General features: G+C 46.0%; 1 protein-coding gene across 3 annotated transcripts in view; it reads right to left on the minus strand.

Moving 5' to 3' along the window:
* The window catches only part of Axud1 (AXIN1 up-regulated 1), a 164,943-nt gene that overhangs the window by 116,814 nt on the left and 35,629 nt on the right, over positions 1–12,500 (minus strand). Inside the window, exon 1 of one of the 3 annotated variants that reach the window (XM_071696575.1) lies at positions 11,222–11,416. The exons of the other annotated variants lie outside the window; for them this stretch is intronic. The gene's annotated coding sequence lies outside the window, so the exon portion shown is untranslated. Of the gene's footprint in view, positions 1–11,221; positions 11,417–12,500 lie in introns of those variants that run through there. 3 annotated transcript variants of the gene reach the window in all.

The raw sequence follows: 12,500 nt of genomic DNA on the forward strand, positions 1-12,500 counted from the left end.
CCTTATACACGATGGTACGACCCTTATACACGATGGTACGACCCTTATACACGATGGTACGACCCTTATACACGATGGTACGACCCTTACATACGACGGTACGACCCTTGCACACGATGGTACGACCCTTATACACGATGGTACGACCCTTATACACGATGGTACGACCCTTATACACGATGGTACGACCCTTATACACGATGGTACGACCCTTATACACGATGGTACGACCCTTATACACGATGGTACGACCCTTATACACGATGGTACGACCCTTACATACGACGGTACGACCCTTATACACGATGGTACGACCCTTATACACGATGGTACGACCCTTATACACGATGGTACGACCCTTATACACGATGGTACGACCCTTATACACGATGGTACGACCCTTATACACGATGGTACGACCCTTATACACGATGGTACGACCCTTATACACGATGGTACGACCCTTATACACGATGGTACGACCCTTATACACGATGGTACGACCCTTATACACGATGGTACGACCCTTATACACGATGGTACGACCCTTACATACGACGGTACGACCCTTACATACGACGGTACGACCCTTACATACGACGGTACGACCCTTACATACGACGGTACGACCCTTACATACGACGGTACGACCCTTACATACGACGGTACGACCCTTACATACGACGGTACGACCCTTACATACGACGGTACGACCCTTACATACGACGGTACGACCCTTACATACGACGGTACGACCCTTGCACACGATGGTACGACCCTTACATACGACGGTACGACCCTTACATACGACGGTACGACCCTTGCACACGATGGTACGACCCTTATACACGATGGTACGACCCTTACATACGACGGTACGACCCTTACATACGACGGTACGACCCTTACATACGACGGTACGACCCTTACATACGACGGTACGACCCTTACATACGACGGTACGACCCTTACATACGACGGTACGACCCTTACATACGACGGTACGACCCTTACATACGACGGTACGACCCTTACATACGACGGTACGACCCTTATACACGATGGTACGACCCTTATACACGATGGTACGACCCTTATACACGATGGTACGACCCTTATACACGATGGTACGACCCTTATACACGATGGTACGACCCTTATACACGATGGTACGACCCTTATACACGATGGTACGACCCTTATACACGATGGTACGACCCTTATACACGATGGTACGACCCTTATACACGATGGTACGACCCTTATACACGATGGTACGACCCTTATACACGATGGTACGACCCTTATACACGATGGTACGACCCTTATACACGATGGTACGACCCTTATACACGATGGTACGACCCTTATACACGATGGTACGACCCTTATACACGATGGTACGACCCTTATACACGATGGTACGACCCTTATACACGATGGTACGACCCTTATACACGATGGTACGACCCTTATACACGATGGTACGACCCTTATACACGATGGTACGACCCTTATACACGATGGTACGACCCTTATACACGATGGTACGACCCTTATACACGATGGTACGACCCTTATACACGATGGTACGACCCTTATACACGATGGTACGACCCTTATACACGATGGTACGACCCTTATACACGATGGTACGACCCTTATACACGATGGTACGACCCTTATACACGATGGTACGACCCTTACATACGACGGTACGACCCTTACATACGACGGTACGACCCTTACATACGACGGTACGACCCTTACATACGACGGTACGACCCTTGCACACGATGGTACGACCCTTATACACGATGGTACGACCCTTATACACGATGGTACGACCCTTATACACGATGGTACGACCCTTATACACGATGGTACGACCCTTATACACGATGGTACGACCCTTATACACGATGGTACGACCCTTATACACGATGGTACGACCCTTATACACGATGGTACGACCCTTATACACGATGGTACGACCCTTATACACGATGGTACGACCCTTATACACGATGGTACGACCCTTATACACGATGGTACGACCCTTATACACGATGGTACGACCCTTATACACGATGGTACGACCCTTATACACGATGGTACGACCCTTATACACGATGGTACGACCCTTATACACGATGGTACGACCCTTATACACGATGGTACGACCCTTACATACGACGGTACGACCCTTATTTACGACGGTACGACCCTTACATACGACGGTACGACCCTTGCACACGATGGTACGACCCTTATACACGATGGTACGACCCTTATACACGATGGTACGACCCTTATACACGATGGTACGACCCTTATACACGATGGTACGACCCTTATACACGATGGTACGACCCTTACATACGACGGTACGACCCTTGCACACGATGGTACGACCCTTATACACGATGGTACGACCCTTATACACGATGGTACGACCCTTATACACGATGGTACGACCCTTATACACGATGGTACGACCCTTATACACGATGGTACGACCCTTTCCAAGGGGACCCCCCCCCCCCCCCTCACACGGGCCCCTTGTTCAAACACGTGAAATCAAGAAAAATGAATGAAAGTATGTATGTATTATTTTAAGAAAGTAAAAAAACGACCCACCCTGACCAACACCCCTTTTACTCTCATCTTCCCCAATTGTGCCAGTTGTTTTTGGTTTTTTTAAATTATTTTTAATTTTTTATTATTTATTATTATTATTATATTATTATTATCTTTAAATTATTTTTATTATTATCTTTATTATTATCATTATCATTTTTAATTATTTTTAAACATTTTTTATCATTATTATTTTTATTATTATTTTTAAATTATCATTATTATTATTATTATTTTTATTTTTAAATTACCCATTATTAAAATTATTATTATTACATTTTTATTATTTTTATCTTTATCATTATTATTATTTTTTCAAAAAGGAAAGACCGGCAATCAAACATACTTAATTTTAAAAATAATAATAAAATAATAATAAAAATTTAAAAATTTGATAATTTTTTAAAATATAAACAAAAAAATAACATTTCTAGAACATACAACTTTGGGAAAAATACAAAGAACTACACATACATACAGACATGAATACATACAAACATCCTGAATAAAATACATACATCCCCTACATACATACATACTACATACATGAATACTTACATACTACATACTTAAAATACATACATACATACATACATACATGAATACATCCCTTACATACTACATACAGAATATATAATACATACATACAAAGAATCCCTACAACATACATACAATGTTAAGTATATAAGATGGTTCATGATTACCAGGATAAGAAAATTATCTCTAGAAAACTTTATGTAAACAAAGTTACTGATTGTATGTATCAATCATGCCATCTATTCAAACCCCACACCCATCTATTTTATGGTCATCTACCAAACGTGTGTGGTATGAAATTCTACCTCCCCCCCTTTTATAAACCTTGTGTTACAACGCCCCTTAAAAACAGTTTTAAAACCCCTTTTATTACTAAATCTACCTGTTACAGCAAGGTCAAAGGTCAGGGCATCGTACGCAAAAGGGCGGCCGTCGTGCCCTAAACGGGCGTACGTCCTGCCAAGGGGTTTTTTTTACCCCTCAAAGGGGTCGTACCCGGGCTTGGGTCAGGGGGTGGGACCCGTTGGGGGCTCAAGGGGGCGTAAACCGGGGGTGGGCCCTGTCCCCAACACCTGGGTCAACCCGTGGGAAAAAACGATACAATAAAAGAACGACCATTGCTTCCTCCCACCCCCCACCACAACACAATTCGGGGGTCACCAACGAACATAAAAATAACGTACAACATAATTTGGGAAAAACCGGACGCTCTCTCCTCTCTCTCTTTCTCTCTTTTCTCTCTCTCTTTAGCGCCTAAAAACTACCAGAGTGGTCGTTAATTTAAAAAGAAGACCTTAAGGGCAAAGGGGGCCCTTGTTACAGGGCCCCATTTAAAAATTGGCCCAAATAAACAAAAGGGGGCCCTAGTAAAAGGTGGCCCTAGTAACAAAAGGGGGCCCAAATAAAAAGGTGGCCCTAGTAACAAGGGGCCCTAGAAAAAAAAACCTTTGGGAACAAATTGAGCCCTTGGGGACCTGGGCCCCAGTAACAAAGTGACCTTGATAACGAGGAGAGACAGGTAACGAGGACCGGTAACACCATGATCCTAACTACCAGGTGGCCGTAGTAAAAACTGGCGTGACCTTGGGGCCCCGGGCAGGTCTGGGAAAAGACCAAGAAGAAATTTAACAGTCTGACCTACCAGAGAAGAGAGAGGAGAGAGAGAGAGAGAGAGAGAAAAGAGAAGAAGAAAGAAAAGGTCGTGTGCGTGTGTGGGGTTGCCGTCCCCTTGACGTACGTCAGCAGAATTGGGGGGCGGGGGCGCCTTCCCCGACCAGAAATCTTATTTCCCAAGGGGGGGAGGGGTAAAGGGGAAGGGGGAGCCACAGATTTGGGTTTGGTTAGGGTTTGGTTTGGTTTAGGTTAGGTTGGGGTTTTGGGTTTGTTAGGTGTTTTTTTTGGTCAGGGAGGTTGGGGTTGGTTGGGTTGGTTTTTGGGGTTTTGTTAGTTGGGGTTAGGTCGGGGTTGGGGTTTGGGTTGGTTTAAAGGAAGGTTTTCAGGTTTGGGTTGGTTGGGTTTGGGGTTTTGGTTTGGGTTTTGGGTTTGGTTAGGTTGGTTAGGTTTTGGTTTGGTTTTTGGTTTGGTTGGTTTGGTTAGGGGGGGTTAAGGGTTTGGGGAGGGGAGGGGGGTTTTTGGGTTGGTTTTTTTTTGGGGTTAGGTTAGGTAGGTTAGGTTAGTTAGGTTTGGGGGGGGGGTTTTGGTTTGGGTTGGGTTGGTTAGGGTTTTTTTTGGTTAGCGGCCCCCTTTTGGGGTTTTGGTTTGGTTTGGGGTTTGGGTTTGGTTAGGTTTAGGTTTTGGGGTTGGGGTTTTTTTGGGGTTTGGGGGGGTTTTGGGGGGGGTTTTGGGTTAGGTTAGGGGTTTTTTTTAGGTTTAGGTTTAGGTGGGTTGGGGGTTTGGGGGTTTGGGGGGGTTAAGGGGGGTTTGGTTTGGTAGGTCAGGTTTTGGGTTTTGGGGGGGGTTTGGGGTTAGGTTTAGGTTAGGTTAGGTTAGGGTTGGTTTTAGGTAGGGTTTGGTTGGGGGGGAGGTTAGGTTAGGTTTAGGTTGGTAGGGGGTAGGGGTTGGTTTTTGGGGTTTGGGGGAGGTTGGTTAGGTTAGGTTTGGTAGGTTTGGGTTTTGGGTTTGGGGTTTGGGGGTTTTGGGAGGTTGGTTAGGTTAGGTTTTTGGGTTGGGTTGGGTTTGGGTTTTAGGTTAGGTTAGGTTAGGTAGGGTTGGTTGTTTGGTTGGTTTTGGTTAGGTTAGTTCAGTAGGGTTTGGGTTAGGTTAGTTAGGGTAGGTTAGGTTAGGTTAGGTTAGGTCAGGTATGGTTGGGTTGGGTTGGATTGGGTTGGGTTGGGTTGGGTAGGTTAGGTTAGGTTAGTTGGGTTGGGTTGGTTGGGTTGGGTTGGGTTAGGTTAGGCTAGGTGAGGTCAGCTTGGGTTGGGTTAGGTTGGGTTAGGTTAGGTTAGGTTAGTTTAGGTTAGGTTGGTTGGGTGGGTTAGGTTAGGTCAGGTAGGGTTGGGTTGGGTGGTTGGGTTAGTTAGGTTAGGAAGGTCAGGTAGGGTTGGGTTGGTTGGGTTAGGTTAGGTTTAGGTTAGGATAGGATAGTCAGGTAGGTTGGGTTGGGTTGGTTAGGTTAGGTTTTTTTTTTTTTTTTTTTTTTTTTTTTTTTTTTTTTTTTTTTTTTTTTTTTAGTTAGGTTAGGTTAGGTTAGGTCAGGTTGGGTTGGGTTGGTTAGGTCGGGTTGGGTTGGGTTAGGTTAAGGTTAGGATAGGTCAGGTTGGGTTGGTTGGTTAGGTCTGGTTGGGTTGGGTTGGGTTAGGTAGGTTAGGTTGGGTTGGGTTGGGTTGGTTGGGTTGGTTAGGTTAGGTTAGGATAGGTTAGGATAGGTTAGGATAGGTTAGGTTAGGTTAGGTCAGTTGGGTTGGGTTTAGGTTAGGTTAGGATAGGTCAGTTAGGGTTGGGTTGGGTGGGTTAGGTTAGGTTAAGGTTAGGTTAGTTAGGTCAGGTTAGGTAGGGTTGGGTTAGGTTATGGTTAGGTTAGGATAGGTCAGGTAGGGTTGGGTGGTTGGGTTAGGTTAGGTTAGGTTAGTTAGGTTAGGTTAGGTTGGTTGGGTTGGGTTGGGTTGGGGTGGGGTTTTTGGGTTGGGTTAGGTTAGGTTAGGTTTAGGTAGGGTTGGGGTTTGGGGTTTGGGGTTTTGGCGGGGGTTTGGGGTTGGGGTTTGGTTAGGGGAGGTCAGCTTGGGGGTTTGGGGTTTGGTTTGGTTAGGTCAGGTGGTTGGGTTTGGGTTTGGGGGTTTGGGGTTTGGCGGGTTGGGTTTGGGGTTTGGTCGGGTTTTGGGTTTTGGTTAGGGTTTGGTTAGGTTTTGGTTAGGTAGGGTTTGGGGTTTGGGGTTGGGGTTGGGTTGGGTTGGGTTGGGTTAGGTTAGGTTGGGTTGGGTTAGGTCGGGTTGGGTTAGGTTTGGTTTAAGGGTTTGGTTTGGTTTTGGGAGGGTTGGGTTGGGGGTTGGGGTTTGGGTTTGGGTTTGGTTTTGGTTAGGTCAGGTTGGGTCAGGTTGGGTTGGGTTAGGTTAGGTTAGGTTGGGGTTTGGGGTTTGGGGTTGGGGTTGGGTTGGGTTGGGTTGGGTTAGGTTTTGGTTGGGGCAGGGTTTGGGGGGGGGTTGGGGTTGGGGGTTGGTTTTGGGGTTGGGTTTTGGGGTTGGGTTTTGGGGGTTTGGTCAGTTGGGGGGTTAGTTAGGTTTGGTTGGGGTTGGGGTTTGGTTAGGTTTGGTTAGGTTGGGTCAGGGTTGGGGTTTGGGTTGGGGTTTGGTTGGGGTTTGGGTTTTGGGTTTTAGGGTTTGGGGTTGGGTTTGGTTTTGGTCAGGTTGGGGTTTGGGTTTGGGTTGGGGGCAGAAACGGGTTGGGGTTGGTTTGGGTTGGGGTTTGGTTAGGGTTTGGTTAGGGTTTGGTCCCGGTGGGTTTTGGGGTTGGGGTTGGGGGTTTGGGGGGGGGTTAGGTTTTGGTTAGGTTAAAGGGTTTGGTTAGGGGGTTTGGGGTTGGGGGCAGATCGGGTTGGGTTAGGTTACGTTGGGTTAGGGTTTGGTTAGGTTAAAATTAGGGCAGGTAGGGGGGGTTGGGTTTGGGGTTTGGGGTTTGGGGTTTGGTTAGGTTTTTGGGTTTGGGTTTGGGTTTGGTTTTGGTTAGGGGCAAGGGCGGTCCCGGTCAGGTCAGGTCAGGTCCGGTTGGGTTTTGGGGTTGGGGTTTGGGGTTGGTCAGGTTAGGTTAGGTTAAAGGTTGGTTTGGTCAGGTAGGGGTTTGGGGTTTGGGTTGGGGGTTGGGGAAGGGTCGGGGTTGGGGGTTTGGTTGGTTTAGGTTAGGTTGGGTTAAAGGGTTTGGTCAGGTAGGGTTGGGGTTTGGGGTTTGGGGTTTGGGGTTTGGTTAGGTTTTGGTTAGGTTTTTAAAGGTTTAGGTCAGTCGGGGGGGTTGGGTTTGGGGTTTAAATTGGGGTTTGGGGTTTGGGGGGTTGGGTTAGGTTAGGTCAGGTAGGGGTTTGGGGTTGGGGTTGGGTTTTGGTTAGGTTAGGGCAGGTTGGGGTTTGGGGTTTGGGTTGGGGGTTTGGGTTGGTCAGGTTGGGTTTTGGGTTTGGTTAGGTTTTGGGTTTGGTAGGTTAGGTTAGGTTGGGGAGGGTTGGGTTGGGGTTGGGTTTGGGTTTTGGGTTTGGTTTGTTAGGGGAGGGTTGGTTAGGTTAGGTTGGTTAGGGTTTGGTTTGGGGTTTGGGGTTTGGGTTTGGGGTTTGGGGGGGGGTTTGTTGGGTTTGGTTGGTTTGGTTTAAATTAGGTCAGGTAGGGTGGGTTTGGGTTGGGTTGGGTTGGGTTTGGGTTAAGGTCGGGTTGGGTTTGGTTTTGGTTAGGTTAAAGGTTTTAAATTTGGTTTAGGGAGGGGTGGGGGGGGGTTTGGGTTTGGGGTTGGGGGTTGGTTTGGTTAGGTTAAAGGTTTAAAAGGGTTTGGTTTTTTTTAGGTTTGGTTAGGTCAGGTCAGTTCAGGTTTAGGTCAGTTTAGGTCAGGTCAGGGTTTGGGGTTGGGTTGGCTTGGCTTGGGTTAGGTTTTGGTTTTTTGGGGTTTGATCAGTTCAGGTCAGGTTGGGGGGGTTGGGTTGGCTTTGGGGTTTGGTTTTGGTTAGGTCAGGCTGGGTTGGGGGTTTGGGGTTTGGGGTTTGGGTTGGGGTTTGGGGTTGGGGGTTTGGGTTTGGTTAGGATAGGTCCGGTAGGGTTGGGGGGGTTGGGGTTTTGGGTTAGGTTAGGTTAGGTTAGGTTGGATAGGTAGGTGGGTTGGGGGGTTGGGGTTTGGGGTTTGTTAGGTTAGGTTAGGATAGGTCAGGTGGGGTTTGGGTTGGGTTTGGGTTGGGTTAGGGTTAGGTTGGGTTTGGTTAGGTTAGGTAGGTCAGGTAGGGTTTTTTGGGGGGTTTGGGGTTTTAGGTTTAAAGGTTGGGTTTGGATAGGTCGGGTTGGGTTTGGGGTTGGGTTGGGTTAGGTTTTGTTGGTTGGGTTATTTTTTAGGTCAGGTTGGGTTGGGGGTTGGGTTTTGGGTTGGGGTTTGGGGTTTGGTTTTGGTTGGGTTTTGGGTGGGAGGGTTGGGTTGGGGTTTTGGGGTGGGTTGGGTTGGTTGGTTTAGGTCGGTTTGGGGGTTGGGTTGGGTTAGGTTGGTTGGGTTGGTTTGGTTGGTTAGGTTGGGTTGGTTTGGGTTCGGTCGGTTGGGTTGGGTTGGGTTTTGGGTTGGTTTGGGGTTTGGGTTGGGTTTTGGAGGTTTAGGGTTAGGGGTTTAGGTTAGGTCGGGGTAGGGTGGGGTTGGGTTTTTTTTTGGTGGGTTTGGGGTTTGGTTTTGGGTGGGGTTAAAAGGTTGGGTTTTAGGCCCTACCCTAACTAAGTGAGGGAACATGTGTGTGGTAAACCCTCTTGTCCCATGTAGCAACACCTTGCAAGGTCAGCTGACCCTACACCACGCTGTCGCCCCCTGGCTGTGACGACCTGCTTGACCTGACCTACGGGGTCGGGCAGGTATGTTGAAAATTGAATATTTATCTTGATAATACATATCTTTTCCCTCGTAAACATAGGTCCCGGCAGACGGGAGCAAGGTACACCCCGTTTTTGGTAGCGTCGCCTGTCCAAAGTTCACCCGCTCTTCACCCTTTAAAAGGGCTGCAGAAATATGATCAGCCATTTTACAATAAATGTGTTTGCCGTGACGTTACATGGGGCACAAAAACGTCAGCCCAGTCAGCCACCATCACCCGCTGGCTGACTGCTGCTGACGCTCGCCTCCACTTAAAACATCCCCGGGTTGGAGCCCCTCCCGCCTGTCCCCTGTGGACCCCCCCCATAGGGGGGCTCCGGTCGCCCAGGACACCCCAGTGTGTGTGTGGTGTGTGTGTGGTTTTTGTGTGGGTGTGGGGTTGTTGTGTTTCGTGTACTTTTTAACAAAGGGAAGGCTGGCTTTACCCCCCCCGCGCCAGCCCCTTCTCCAACATTTTCCGTCTTGTGACACATATATTTTTACCCTACATACCGGCTCCCCCCCTTGAACTTACCTACTGCAAATACTAATTCTCATTAAAATATATATATAAAATTATAATTAATTTTTATATATTATATATAATATATTTATTAAATATATATTATATATGGACAAAGAAGCCAGGGGAGAAGCTGCCAGCTTGCCCAACCCCAAAAGATGAATTTCTAAAGAAATTCTTCGTACGTCTCTTTTTTGTCACAAATTATTTGATCACCATTAACCAATTTTTTAATTCCTATCTTCATCAACCTAATTTAAACCTTCTTCATCGCCATATTAAACCCATTTCATCAACCTATTTTTCCTATCTTCATCAAAATATTTAAAACCTATTTTATCGACCATATTAATCCTACTTCTTGACCATATTAATCTATCTTCATCGCCTTTTTAATCCTATCTTTATCAAAAATATTAATTATCTTTATCGACCTTATTAATCCCATCTTTAATCAACCATTTTAAACCTATCTTCATCAACCATATTAATCCTATCTTTATCGCCATTTAATCTTCTTTCAAACCCTATTAATCCATCTTCATGACCATATTTTTCCCATCTTCATGACTATTAATCCTATCTTCATCGACCAAAATTTAAACCTATCTTCATCGACCATTTAATCCCCATCTTTCAACCTTTTTAATCCCATCTTCATCGAATATTAATCCTTTTTTTCATCGGGGCTTTAATCCTATTTCCAAAATATTAAAACCTATCTTCATCAAAAAACCCTATTAAACCTATCTTTATCAAACCCAATTATCTATCTTTTCCCTTTTTTAACTTTTTTAATTCCCATTTCTCCCATTAACTACCTCAATATTAAACCTTCTTCATACCCTATTAATCCCATCTTTTTCAAACTATATGTTTTAATCCCATCTTCATCACCATATTATCCTTTTTTAAATTTTTTCTTCATGACCTATTAATCCTATTTCATCGACCATATTAATCCTATCTTCGTCCAAAAATTTTTAAAATTTAATCTATCTTCATCACCAATTAAACCTATCTTCATTATTATTATTATTATTATTATTATTATCAATAAGGAAAGACCTGGCAATCAAACATACTTCAATAATAATAATAATAATAATAATAATAATAATAATAATGATAATAATAATTTCTGAAAATATCAACAAAATATAACACTTCTAGAACATACAACTGTAGGAAAAATACAAGAGAACTACACATACACACATACATACATACATACATACATACATACATACCTACATACATATATACAATGTTAAGTATAGTAAGATGGTTCATGAGGTGTAGCCAGAGATAAGAGATTATCTCTAGATATCTTTATGTAAACATAGTTACTGATTGTATGTATCTATCATGCCATCTACTTCAAACTCTACATCCATCTACTTTGATGGTCAGTCTACCATCGTGTGTGGTATGTATTCTACCTCCCTCCCTGTATGACCTTGTGTTACAACGACCCGTTAACACAACAGTTCAACCCTTTCATTACTACTCTACCTGTTACAGCAGAGGTCAAAGGTCAGGTCATCGTACGCAAAGGTCGTGCCGTCGTGCCCTAGCGGTCGTACTGTCCTGCTCAAGGGGTCGTACTAGCCTCCTCAAAGGGGTCGTACCCGTCGTGCTCAGGGGGTCGTACCCGTTGTGCTCAAGGGGTCGTACCGTGTGGCGTGTCGCAACACCTGGGTCGTAACACTGTGGGAAACAACGATACAATAACGAACGACCATTGCTTCCGTCCTGCACCACCACAACACATCGCTCACCAACGAACGATAACATAACGTACGAACGATAGTGGGAAAACCAGGACGCTCTCTCTCTCTCTCTCTCTCTCTCTCTCTCTCTCTCTCTCTCTCTCTCTCTCAGCGCCTAAATCTACCAGAGTGGTCGTTAATAACAAGAAGACCTTAACGACAAGGTGGCCCTTGTTACGAGGACCCTAGTAACAAGGTGGCCCTAGTAACAAGGTGGCCCCAGTAAGAAGGTGGCCCTAGTAACAAGGTGGCCCTAGTAACAAGGTGGCCCTAGTAACAAGGTGGCCCTAGTAAAGAAAGACCTGGTAACAAAGTGAGCCCTGGTGACCTGGCCCTAGTAACAAAGTGACCTTGATAACGAGGAGAGACAGGTAACGAGGACCTGGTAACACCATGATCCTAACTACCAGGTGGCCGTAGTAACAAGGCTGGCGTGACCTGGGTCAGGTCAGGTCTGGTTGAACGACCAAGATGATAATGATCAGGTCTGACCTGACCAGAGAGAGAGAGAGAGAGAGAGAGAGAGAGAGAGAGAGAGAGGTCGTGTGCGTGTGTGTGTTGCCGTCCACTTGACGTACGTCAGCAGATGGTCGGTCGCCTTCCTGACCAGAAATCATATTTCAAGTGAGATATGAATGGTAGCCACAGATGGTTAGGTTAGGTTAGGTTAGGTTGGGTTGGGTTGGGTTGGGTTGGGTTGGGTTGGGTTGGGTTAGGTCGGGTCGGGTCGGGTTGGATTGGGTTAGGTTGGGTTGGGTTGGGTTAGGTTAGGTTAGGTTAGGTCAGGTTGGGTTGGGTTGGGTTGGGTCAGATCGGGTTGGGTTAGGTTACGTTGGGTTAGGTTAGGTTAGGTTAAGTTAGGTCAGGTAGGGTTGGGTTGGGTTGGGTTGGGTTAGGTTAGGTTAGGTTAGGTTAGGTTAGGTTAGGTCAGGTCAGGTCAGGTCAGGTCCGGTTGGGTTGGGTTGGGTCAGGTTAGGTTAGGTTAGGTTAGGTCAGGTAGGGTTGGGTTGGGTTGGGTCAGA

The sequence above is a fragment of the Panulirus ornatus genome, chromosome 59, assembly GCF_036320965.1.
Source record: "Panulirus ornatus isolate Po-2019 chromosome 59, ASM3632096v1, whole genome shotgun sequence".
Lineage (NCBI taxonomy): Eukaryota > Metazoa > Arthropoda > Malacostraca > Decapoda > Palinuridae > Panulirus > Panulirus ornatus.